The sequence below is a fragment of the Pan paniscus genome, chromosome 8 (genome assembly GCF_029289425.2).
Source record: "Pan paniscus chromosome 8, NHGRI_mPanPan1-v2.0_pri, whole genome shotgun sequence".
Taxonomy (NCBI): domain Eukaryota; kingdom Metazoa; phylum Chordata; class Mammalia; order Primates; family Hominidae; genus Pan; species Pan paniscus.
This window is the reverse complement of record NC_073257.2, coordinates 30,425,828-30,437,615: the sequence shown is the minus strand read 5'-3', so window position 1 is coordinate 30,437,615 and position 11,788 is coordinate 30,425,828.

The window sequence follows — 11,788 nt, the reverse complement described above, 5'->3', positions numbered from 1 at the left end:
AACGATTTACTATTATACCTGCTAGTGATATTTATGTGATATTTATAAATGAAAATAAATGCAAAATTATAATAACTTGTTAATAATGTATTGGTATTTTTGAACCCACAATCTATTTTTTCAGGAAATAAGGCAGCATTATGACTAATAACAGTGTTTGGAAGCGTGGATATAATTTGCTAAAGTAAGACTTTTGATGTAGATAAAGTAGCAGCATAAAAACACACAAATATTCAAGTAGATGTCACAGTTGGAAAATATTCTTTGGAAATATTTCTAGGCAGCTGAAATTACTTACACTGCTAAGGAAATCTGCTTTTTATTTAAATTAGCCACTTAAGGATAAGGTTTTCAACTGTGAAGGTTTTAAGGGGTTAGGAAGAGCATAAGTATTTGCCCCACTATTAAAAAAATAACATGACATCTGACTATAATATTCTATTCAGGCTGGGAGTGGTAGCTCATGCCTGTAATCCCGGCACTTTGGAAGACTGAGGCAGGAGGATCGTTTGAGCCCAGGAGTTCAAGGCCAGTCTGGGCAACATAGCAAGACCCCATCCCTAAATAATTATAAAAAAAAAAATTAACCAGGCATGGTGACACATGCCTGTAGTTCCAGCTACTTGGGAGGCTGAGGTGGGAGGATCACTTGAGCCCAGGAGTTCAAGGTTACAATGAGCTATGATGGTACCACTGTACTTAAGCCTGGGTGACAGAGCAAGACCCTATCTCTGAAAAATAGTGATGATGATGATGATGATAATGATGATGAGGAAGATGATCATGCTGTACTCAGAACTTTGGTTGAGAAAGTCTTCTCTATACTGTAGAATTATCTTGTAACAATTGTTATGATAATCCCTTTGTGGTACTTAGGTAACTAAACATTTTGGGGTATGATCTTTGGACAGACTCCTTTCATTCTGAATTCCATTGAATAGCAAAAAGTCTTGTAATAAAGTTCCTGTCCTTGTGTTTAATAAAAAAGATACACCAGACCTACTTTCATAACTGCCTTAATTTGTAAATAGGTCTTTTAAAAAATTTCCCTCCTTTATTCAAGTATGTTGATTTACTAACCCAGTTTTTGAGAGAATATTAAATATGTGACTTTAAAAGAAAAGGAACTTTTTTCCCCCACTATAGATATCTAGGTGTAATTTTGGCTTTAAATGTTCTGTATTGTTTCCATTTATAATCAACACGTAACATTACACTTCTAAAAATTACTTGATTTTGTGTTACCACCTCCTTTACAGATTATTTTCACACAGAGATTTGTAGTTCAGAACATTTTTGCAAACCTTTACTTTAAATAACTTGGTTTTTCAAAGGTGCTGTTTCTTTTATTACATTACATTGTAATGTTTCCTCTGCAGCTGAATGTTTTGTTGAGCAATATGGATTAGGTTACTAGTTCTCAAAAGATCTAACATTCATTCTGCTCTTACTCTATGTGATCAGTTTCATCTTGGATTTTTATATGGAAGAAATTGTCAGGGAGTCTTTACCTTTGGTTACATAGTATGAGAATTTCACGTATTTATTTTATTAGATGCCTATCTTGCAAAAAATATTTTAAATCATATTTCTAAAATTTGCATTAATTCAACTAGTACTGCCTTCAAGTGGCTGTAATACTTTTTCTTCTTATGTTGTGGAATATCTTGAAGTAGGAATTGTGATTAACTTTAATAAAAAAATGCATTAAACTATTTGGTGATCCTTTAACACATGCAAAGTACACCTAAACTTTAAATTTCGTTTATCTTCTATATTCGACCAATTCTAAACGTTATTTGTTTGGAAAATGAAGTGCTAAACAGTAGTTTGATTTTAAAAGGAAAAAATATTTGAAATTCCTTTACACTTGTGTTGACAGAAAAGAGTCAAACTCTGTAAAATATTTGAAGAGATTTATTCTGAGCCAAATATAAGTGACCATGGCCCATGACACAGTCCTTAGGAGGTCCTGAGAACATGTGTCTAAGGTGGTCGGGGTTCAGGTTGGTTTTATACATTTTTAGGGAGGCATGAGACATCAGTCAGATACATTTAAGAAATACATTGGTTTGGTCCAGAAAGGCAGGACAATTTTGGGGGTGGGGGTTCCAGCTTATAGGTAGATTTTTAAATGTTCTGGTTGACAATTGGTTGAGTTTATCCAAAAACCTGGGATCAACAGAAAGGAATGTCTGGGTTGCGATAAGAGGTTGTGGAGACTCAGGAGTTCGAGACCAGCCTGGCCAACATGGTGATGTAGCAGGACAAGCTGCAGACAAAACCCCTCAGACACCGAGTTAAAGAAGGAAGGGCTTTATTCAGCCGGGAGCTTCAGCAAGACTCACGTCTCCAAAAACCGAGCTCCCCGAATGAGCAATTCCTGTCCCTTTTAAGGGCTTACAACTCTAAGCGGGTCTGCCTGAGAGGGTTGTGATGGATTGAGCAAGCAGGGGGTATGTGACTGGGGGCTGCATGCACCAGTAGTCAGAATGGAACAGAACGGGACAGGGATTTTCACAATGCTTTTCTATACAATGTCTGGAATCTCTAGATAACATAACCGGTTAGGTAAGGGGTCGATCTTTAACCAGGCCTAGGGTGTGTTGCCAGGCTGTCTGCCTGTGGATTTCATTTCTGCCTTTTAGTTTTACTTCTTTCTTTGGAGGCAGAAATTGGGCATAAGACAATATGAGGGGTGGTCTCCTCCCTTAGTGAAACCCCATCTCTACTAAAAATGCAAAAATTATCAGGGTGTGCTGGCGCACCCCTGTCATCCCAACTGTTTGGGAGGCTGAGGTGGGAGAATTGCTTGAACCCAGGAGACGGAGGTTGCAGTGAGCTGAGAACGTGCCACTGCACTCCAGCCTGGGCAAGAGTGAGAGCCCATCTCAGAAAAAAAAAAAAGAAGTTGTGGAGACCAAATTTCTATCATGCACATGAAGCCACCAGGCAGCAGGCTTCAGAGAGAATAGTTGTAAAATGTTTCAGACTTAAAGTCTGTGTTGATTTTAATGCTGGAGATGTATAATCAGGCATGTCTGACTCCCACTTCCTGTCATGGCCTGAACCAGTCTCTCAGGTTACATTTTAAAAGAGCCCTAGCTGAGGAGGAAGTCCATTCAGATGACTGGGTGTTGGGGGGGACGGGGCTTTTATTTTTGGTTTATACCATTTTCTGTGACTGCATCTTCTTTTGACTTTCCCCGTAAATGACCATAACTTTCAATAGCCAAGTCAGGGTTTGTATCAGATAGAACTTTAGAATACAGTCCTGCAGACTTGGGCATTTGAAACACAGATCAAGAAATTTTGATGCTAGCAACTTTCAATTATATTTGGTGACAATTCCTTCATATTCTGATTGTTTTTTTGATTTTCATAGCTTTATAGCTTGCTATATTATACAATATGCAAGTTTTAAAAAATATTTTTCAAAATGTTAATTTGATATGAATATAGCAACATCCTTGATAGTTTTAGCTTTTTAAAAAAGCATGCCAGAAATGTAAGAAAGTCATTTTCACCAAGAGTTTTTGTTGCTTGACATCTGTAGATTTTCAGAAGCATTATTTTCTCATCTTTATATTTTTAAGCATCTAATTATCATGCTGCAATGTCATAGTTTCTAGTGATATATTGCAAATGATCTAAACTTTGCAATAATCCCTTTTCCTCTTCACAAATACGTAACTCATGCCCACTGTGTGTCAGGCCCTGTTGTAGGGAATTAACATCTTCCTCTTATCTTACCTCTCTCTCCCCTACGCAGTAAACCTTTAGCAAAATTACTGGGTTAGATTGGTTAGTAAATCATATTGCAAAATAATTATCTGTGCTTTTAACAAATACAGTGTGTTGGTAATCTGATGGGATGGGTTATTTGTTACTTATATGTGTATAAGCATATTAGGGCACCACTAAATTGACAGAATTCTGGACTAAAACTACTTCATAACAAAATCAGTTATAGTTGATGAGACCAATACAATAAATCATTAAGAGATCCTTGAAGGAAAAAAAAAACAGTAAAAGGCAACATTTAAAATATTTTTCATATGAATATGGGACGTATAGAGGTATTTACCTTTCACATACATTTAGATTTGGATTACACATATAATTGATAGAATAAAAAATAAGCAATGCAGTTTTGTAATTTCTAGTATGAAGGCATTGAATAGAACTTAAAATTCAATTTGTTTATAGTTTTAGTCTAAATTTACAAAATATTTAAATAGACATAGGTCTCTCCTTTAGATATGAAGCTTAAAAATATATTCTAAACATTTTAGATTTTTTTGTGTTCCTGTTATAGCTTTTAAAATATTTTGGTCATTTTTTATTTTGAAATAATTTCAAAGTTACAGGAAAGTTGTTAAGAATAGAAGGAAAAGCACCTCTAAACCCTTCACTTGAATTCCCCACTTGTTCATATTTTGCCCCGTTTGCTATAGTTTTCTCTCTCTCTGTTCATAATATTTCCTGAACCATTTGAGAATAAGTTGAAACATTAACCCCTAATTTCTTCAGTGCATATTTCCTAAGAACAAGGACATCGTGCTACCTTGCCACTGTACCATAACCTAAATCAGGAAATCAACACTGATACTGTTATTAGAAAAACTTCAGCCAAATTAAATTTAAAGGAGGTTAATTGAGCAATGAATGATTCGTGAATCGGGCAGCCCCCAGAATCAGCAGATTCAGACAGACTCCAGGGATGCCCTGCGTTCAGAACAAATTTATAGACAAAAAAAGGGAAGTACAGAAATCGGCAGTGAGGTACAGAAATAGCTGGATTGGTTACATATTGGCATTTGTCTTATTTGAACACAGTCTGAACACTTAGCAGTCTGTGAGTGGTTGAAGTATGTCCTCTGGCATTGGCCAAGACTCAGCTGTTGTTACAGGTGCGTACTCCTAGTTAGGTTATCAATCTTGTCTGCCTATTGAGCTAGGTTACAGTTCATCCACAAGGACTCAAATATAGAAGTACAGAGTGCTTCTCAGGCCATATTTAGTTTAAGAATCCAATACCTTTATCTAATTGGTAGACCTTATTCCAGTCTCGTTGACATGTATGTATGCATGCACATGTATATTCTGGGTCAAGATCCAATCCAGGGTTAGCAATTACATTTAGTTATCATCTCTTTTAGTCTAGAGTGGTTCCTTAGTTTTTCTTCACCTTTCGTGACTTGGACATTTTCCACAGTACAGGATCGTTGTTTTACAGACAGTCCCTCCATTTGAGTTTGTTTGGTCCCTCCGTTTGAGTTCATTTGATGTTTCCTAATGATTAGATTTAATTATGTACCTTTGGGCAGGAATATGAAATTGTTCCATTTTCTGGTGATGTTAACTTTCATGTCTCAGGGCTTTTGTTTCTTAATGTTTTGGTTGCACATGGGTATTTTAATAATAGAAGGAGTTCTCATTTATAGGAGTTTGTGAAACAAGACATTGGGATTTATTTATTTATTTATTTATTTATTTATGGAGACAGAGTTTTGCTCTTGCTGCCCAGGCTGGAGTGCAATAGCATGATCTCAGCTCACTGCAACCTCTGCCTCCCGGGTTGAAGTGATTCTCCTGCCTCAGCCTCCCAAGTAGCTGGGATTACAGGCATACGCCTCCATGCCCGGCTAATTTTTGTATTTTTAGTAGAGACAGGGTTTCACCATGTTGGCCAGGCTGGTCTCGAACTCCTGACCTCAAGTGATCTACCCACTTCGGCCTCCCAAAGTGCTGGGATTACAGGCATGAGCCACCACACCCTGCCTGGATTTTAAAAACCAGATTAATATGGCTGCGATCTCATACATGAAGACCGATGTCTTTTTAAGTGCATAAAAAGCACTAAATTATTTATGCATATGCAATTTCCAGGCATATTATTAACTCAACCTTCACATCGATGTTTGTGCCTCTAGATTATACCCTAGAAAATTCTGGGTATTAATTAATATACTTCCATTTTGCTCAAAAGTTCTTAACTGCAGCATTCTGTTCCGCATTACTTTATACTCTTACCATCTTCTCCTGCTTTGCTAAAATTATATATAATGCAAAACTGAGATGGCTGTAAAAATACATTTTGTTTCTGGATTAATGACCATGCCTTACATATTTAAATTCAATTTGTACAATTTGAAAATTAACAATTTTTCTTAAATTCAGTTAACATTTTGTGGTTTAACTTTGAGGATAATGACTGTAGAAAAATGGTTTTCAGATCAAATCATTTATTAATCATATGAGGACCTCAGAATTCTTTCTTTAGAGATTTTGCATCAGCAGCTGTGGGGCTAAGAAACCTGAATTTTTTAGCAAGGTGCTAGGCAGTTATGGTGCAAGCAGCTCAGTTGTCCCACCAGCCTTTAAGAAACACTGCAATAGAGAAAGGCTGGGTGTGGTGGCTCAACCTATAATCCCAGCACTTTGGGAGGCCGAGGCGGGTGGATCACTTGAGGTCAGGAGTTTGAGACCAGCCTGGCCAACAAGGTGAAACCCTGTCTCTACTAAAAATATAAAAATTAGCCAAACGTGGTGGTGGACGCCTGTAATCCCAGCTACTTGGGAGGCTGAGGCAGGAGAATCACTTGAACCCAGGAGGCGAAGGTTGCAGTGAGCCAAAATCACATCAGTGTACTGCAGCCTGGGCAAGAGCGAAACTCTGTCTCAGGGTGGGGAGAAAAAAAAGAAATATCAAGAAGGGGTGGGGAGGTGGGGAATGACTTCTAACAAATGCCATATTCAGTGTACCCAATAGAACCGAAAGAAAAAAAAATCAGCATTCCTACAGTCATGTCTCATTGTTTCTTATCAAAATGAACACTGTAGTTTTAAGTTTATAAAAATGAAAAATGATATCTGCATAGTCCATAGTCTGACAGATATTTTTAGCAAATATTTTATAACCATACAATTTATCTGACCATTCACTTAAGTAGTGTGGCTGGGAAGAAAAAACAATCGTAAAATCCAATTAGGTATTTTTGTTGTATTGAATTTGATGACATGATATAAACTAGATACAACTAGAAAGTAGGTTAAAATATTTTTGGGCCAGGTGTGGTGGCTCACGCCTGTAATCCCAGCACTTTGGGAGGCTGAGGTGGGTGGATGACTTAAGTCCAGGAGTTGGAGGCCAGCCTGGGCAACATGACAAAACTCTGTCTGTACAAAAAATACAAAAATTAACCAGGCATGGTGTCACATGCCTGTACTTCCAGCTACTTGGGAAGCTGAGGTGTGGGATTGTTTGAGCCTAGGAGGTTGAGGCTGCAGTGAGCTATAATCATGCTTCTGCACTCCAGCCTGGGCAACAGAGTGAGACCTTGTGTCAAAAAAAAAAAAAAAAAAGAAAAAAAATTTTTTTTGTAGTAGTGTTGTTACTTAAATAGAACTTCTAGTGTCTTTTGTTTAATAAGCCCTCCCACAAACAGACACACACACACAGACACACACACACACACGCACACCCCTTCTTAGGGAGGAATATATTCAAGATTGTGGGAAATGCATATGCTTCTGTTTTTGAGAAATATGCAAAACACAAAATAATTATAATTTGTCTGAATGATTTTTAATTTAATCATAAGTTGACTAAAATAGGTTTGTGGCTAAATTAATGTGTTCAGAAGCTGATTTTATTGAGTTAAACTTTCGCTGAACTTTATTAAAACCCTTGCAACAGAAATTAATCTTAAGAAATGAGGAAATGGAAAGGTTAATTTACATTAAGTGTACTCAAGAAGAAAAACTGAATTTAGAACAGTTGTTAGCCTGGAGTCTGTAGATTTTCGTGCATCAAATATTCATTTTTTCAAAGTTACAACTTTATTTGTAACTTGTATGCATAAACATTTGCTCCAAAATCTGGTATTACTTTTTTGTTTCAATTCCAAAATCAACATATATGAGAAATTTCATATAGAAACAATTTATAGCATTAAAAATGTATTACCCACTACAATGTGGCCTGGGTGACAGCGAGACTCTGTCTCCAAAAGAAAAAAAAAAAAAAAAAAAGAAAAAGAAAAAAAAGAAAAAGTATTACATCTTGTGAGAATTGAAATTTCAGAAAGTTCAAAATTTCACAATACATTTTTTTGAAGTAGAGTTGATACTGTCTGTTTGTAAGTTGTATGAAATAACAATGACAAGTAGCAAAAGTTAGGTGTGAGCATAGCTAGTAAAAAGGTTTTTTAGAAAGCATTATTTTGTGAAAATGTTGGTTATTTTACAAGTTGTATGTTTATAGTTATGACGCATTTTTGCCCCTGGAAAATTCCAAATTATTTAATATGTTTATGGAGATATTATTTGCTTTGTTTTTGAAAAAGCATTTAAAAATATTTCTGTGAATTAACTTTAGATGCTTGTAAACTTCGGAAACATTCAGTTTTCTTACTTAAAAGTATATTTTTAGTTGGATAAACATTAACAGAGGCAAAGAAACCTTTACCACATATATTTTAATGTTTTAGGAATTAAGGCTGAGCTGTTTTAGTACCAATTATAATCTTGTAGTAAATGAAATGGATCAGTTTAAAGCTATCAGTATTTTCTTAGGGGTAAAGATGGACTTATTAAGTATTTTTTTTTTGGCAAATACTAACAAAATAAAAGTTAGACACAATACCTTAGGGTATAATTGTTATTAGATTCTCATGACAGGTCTTCACAGATTCTCAGTCACAGTAGTGGAATGGTGACATGTGTCATGGTTAAGAGCCAAGGCTTTGGAGTGAAACTTGCCTTAGATTTGGGAGAAAGTACTTAACTTCTAACAAATGCCATATTTAGTGTACCCAATAGAACTGAAAGAAAAAGTACTTAACTTTCTTAAGCCTCAAAGTCCTTATCTGTAAAATGGAATAAGCAGTTGTCTGAGGAGCAAATGATGTAATATCTATAAATTTGTAGCACAGAGGTGGGCCCATATAAGTACCCAATAAATGTTAGTTGTTACTAATGACATTGCTGCTTTTCATGGTTTTATAACAGTCATACCAGGTGAAATTTCTGAAGTCCTACCTCACTTGTTTCTTGGATGGAATCACTTACGGAGAATAGTTTTGGTAAAATTTTCTTTTCCCGTAGTTTTTTCTGCTTTTGCTAGTTTGAAAGATTGCCTGTGTTTAGCTGTTTTCCTTATCTTGAATTAGAAGTAGAAGGCTACAGTTTATTTAGTAGTAGCATAGTAAAGAGGAGTTTCCTGTAGCTCGGTCTCCTTTAGGTTATATACAGTATCCTGCTGGTCATGGTTTTTGACAGTGACTATTTCAAATGAGGCAGACACTGGTGAGATATTTTCCAGCCAGCCTGACCCCCTGGCAGTGCTGTTAGGGCAGGCAGAGTGGGGTTTTGCTCTCCTGACATGCCCCAGGGAAGATGGGGGGCGGTGCGGCTACTATCTTCACAACAGAAGATCTTTTAGAGAATTCCATTGAGTCAGCATATTATTAATTTTTATGTATAGGTTTTTTTACATTTATGTAGGGATGCTTATATTTAATCTTAAAAGGTAGTCCTATACAGTTGTATCAGAAACCATAAGAGCTCTTTCACTCTTTCAAACCACCTTTTTTTTTTTTTTTTTTTTTTTTTTTTGAGACGGAGTCTCGCTCTGTCGCCCAGACTGGAGTGCAGTGGCGCGATCTCGGCTCACTGCAAGCTCCACCTCCCGGGTTCACGCCATTCTCCTGCCTCAGCCTCCCGCGTAGTTGGGACTACAGGCGCTCGCCACCACTCCCGGCTAATTTTTTGTATTTTTAGTAGAGACGGGGTTTCACTGTGTTAGCCAGGATGGTGTCGATCTCCTGACCTTGTGATCCGCCCGCCTCAGCCTCCCAGAGTGCTTGGATTACAGGCGTGAGCCACCGTGCCCGGCCCCAGACCACTTTTATTAACTCAGGTATTATGAAAGGAATCACTGAAGAATATGAAAGCTCAAATAAGACTAAAAAATGCTTTAATACTGCTGAAGTCTTTCAGTTCAAGAGCAGGCAATAGAATGTATAGAATGTTTATCTTATGACCAGATACAACCTCCCAAGGAAAACTGGATCCCACAGGGCAGCTGGTCTCCACAGTTCCTGCCGGGACTACAGTTGCTGGAAGTCATTCAATCACTTTTCTTTTTTTTAAGGGAATTAAGTACAGGTAAAGGAACTCTTCTAGCAAAGATCTTAATAATCTCTTGATTATCAATGTCCACGGAGGCTTTTTAGTCCGTCCTTTGCTTCTGCATTCTTGACCCCTGGCTTCTTTCATGTACTCTCTCCTAATTTGCCTGTCTTTCTGAACGGGTCATTCCAGTTTTCAATAGGTGACTTCTACTTCTTCCTGTCACCAGTGTGGGTGTTGCCTACGGTTCTGTTGTGTGGATTTCTGATACATATATATATAAACATTCTGGAGAGTCTTATTGACAGATTCCACAATTACTTAAACATTGTCAATTCTGGCCTAGATTGCTATATTAAACTCTAGTCCCTATCTCCAACTTTATGGGCTTTTTATTTTTTAGCTATACCACAGCTGTCTCAAATTAAACTTGTTAAACTGAATGCATCATTTTCATTACTACCACAATCTTCTAATTCTCTGCCCCTCTAAAAGCCATCTCTTCCTGCTGTATTTTCTGACTTTGTGAATGGCACTATTGTCCAGCAATTTAGGTCAAAACCATGACTAGTATTAGATACTTTCCTCTCCATCAAATCTTTTTCAATCCTGTTACCCTACTGCTACTGACTAGGCCTGGATAATGTCAATGCTTATGTGATAAAGGCTGGATACCTTAACCTGGATTTCAAGCTTGTGGGCAAGAACAAATGAAACTATGAAACCATGGGCTGTATAAAGGGTATTAAGTGCCACTCTCTGTTGAACCGTTTGATGAAACTGGCTTTGATGACCCAGAAGAAGCCTTAAATTTGAATGCATTCTGTTCTTTCAAAACTGCTGCTAACCAGTTTTCATGTTTATTACCACTTGCTGCTGCTGGAAACAAGTTAGGAGCTACTATGTTTTACTCATTTGGTCTTTGAATAATAGCAGCAGTACAAATCCCAGGATTCTCAAGGCAGTTCCAACCACAACAAACCAAAAACTAAACTACAGATAAATGGGAAACAGGTGGGTCCGGTTTGATAAAAAGGGAAAGGGTTATCAGGTGGCCACATCCTTTCCTTGTCATTCATATCCCCAACCTCCAGATCCTCTCTACTCTCATAAGTTTGAATACAGTCAAGGTTACTTGGGTCAAAAACTAATGTTGAGTATGATTAAAAAGAGAAACAAAACTCAGCACTTCCTTCATTAAAAATAAAGGTTGAGAAACTTGACAGGAAAAAAACTAAAATTTTTGTTTTTGTTTTTGTTTTGAGATGGAATCTCGCTCTGTCACCCAGGCTGGAGTACAGTGGCCTGATCTTGGCTCATTGCAACCTCCGCCTCCCGGGTTCAAGCGATTCTCCTGCCTCAGCCTCCAGAGTAGCTGGTACTACAGGTGTCCGCCATCACGCCTGGCTAATTTTTGTATTTTTAGTAGAGACGGGGTTTCACCATATTGGCCAGGCTGGTCTCGAACTCCTGACCTTGTGATCTGCCCACCTCAGCCTCCCAAAGTGCTGGGATTACAGGTGTGAGCCACTGCGCCTGGCCAAAAAACTAAAATATTCTTATAGCTACCTTGGGGAGATCTTAATCCTTCCACATAGACATATCCTTATATCCACAGGAGGCCATGTGGACTAAAACCAAACTGAGTCCA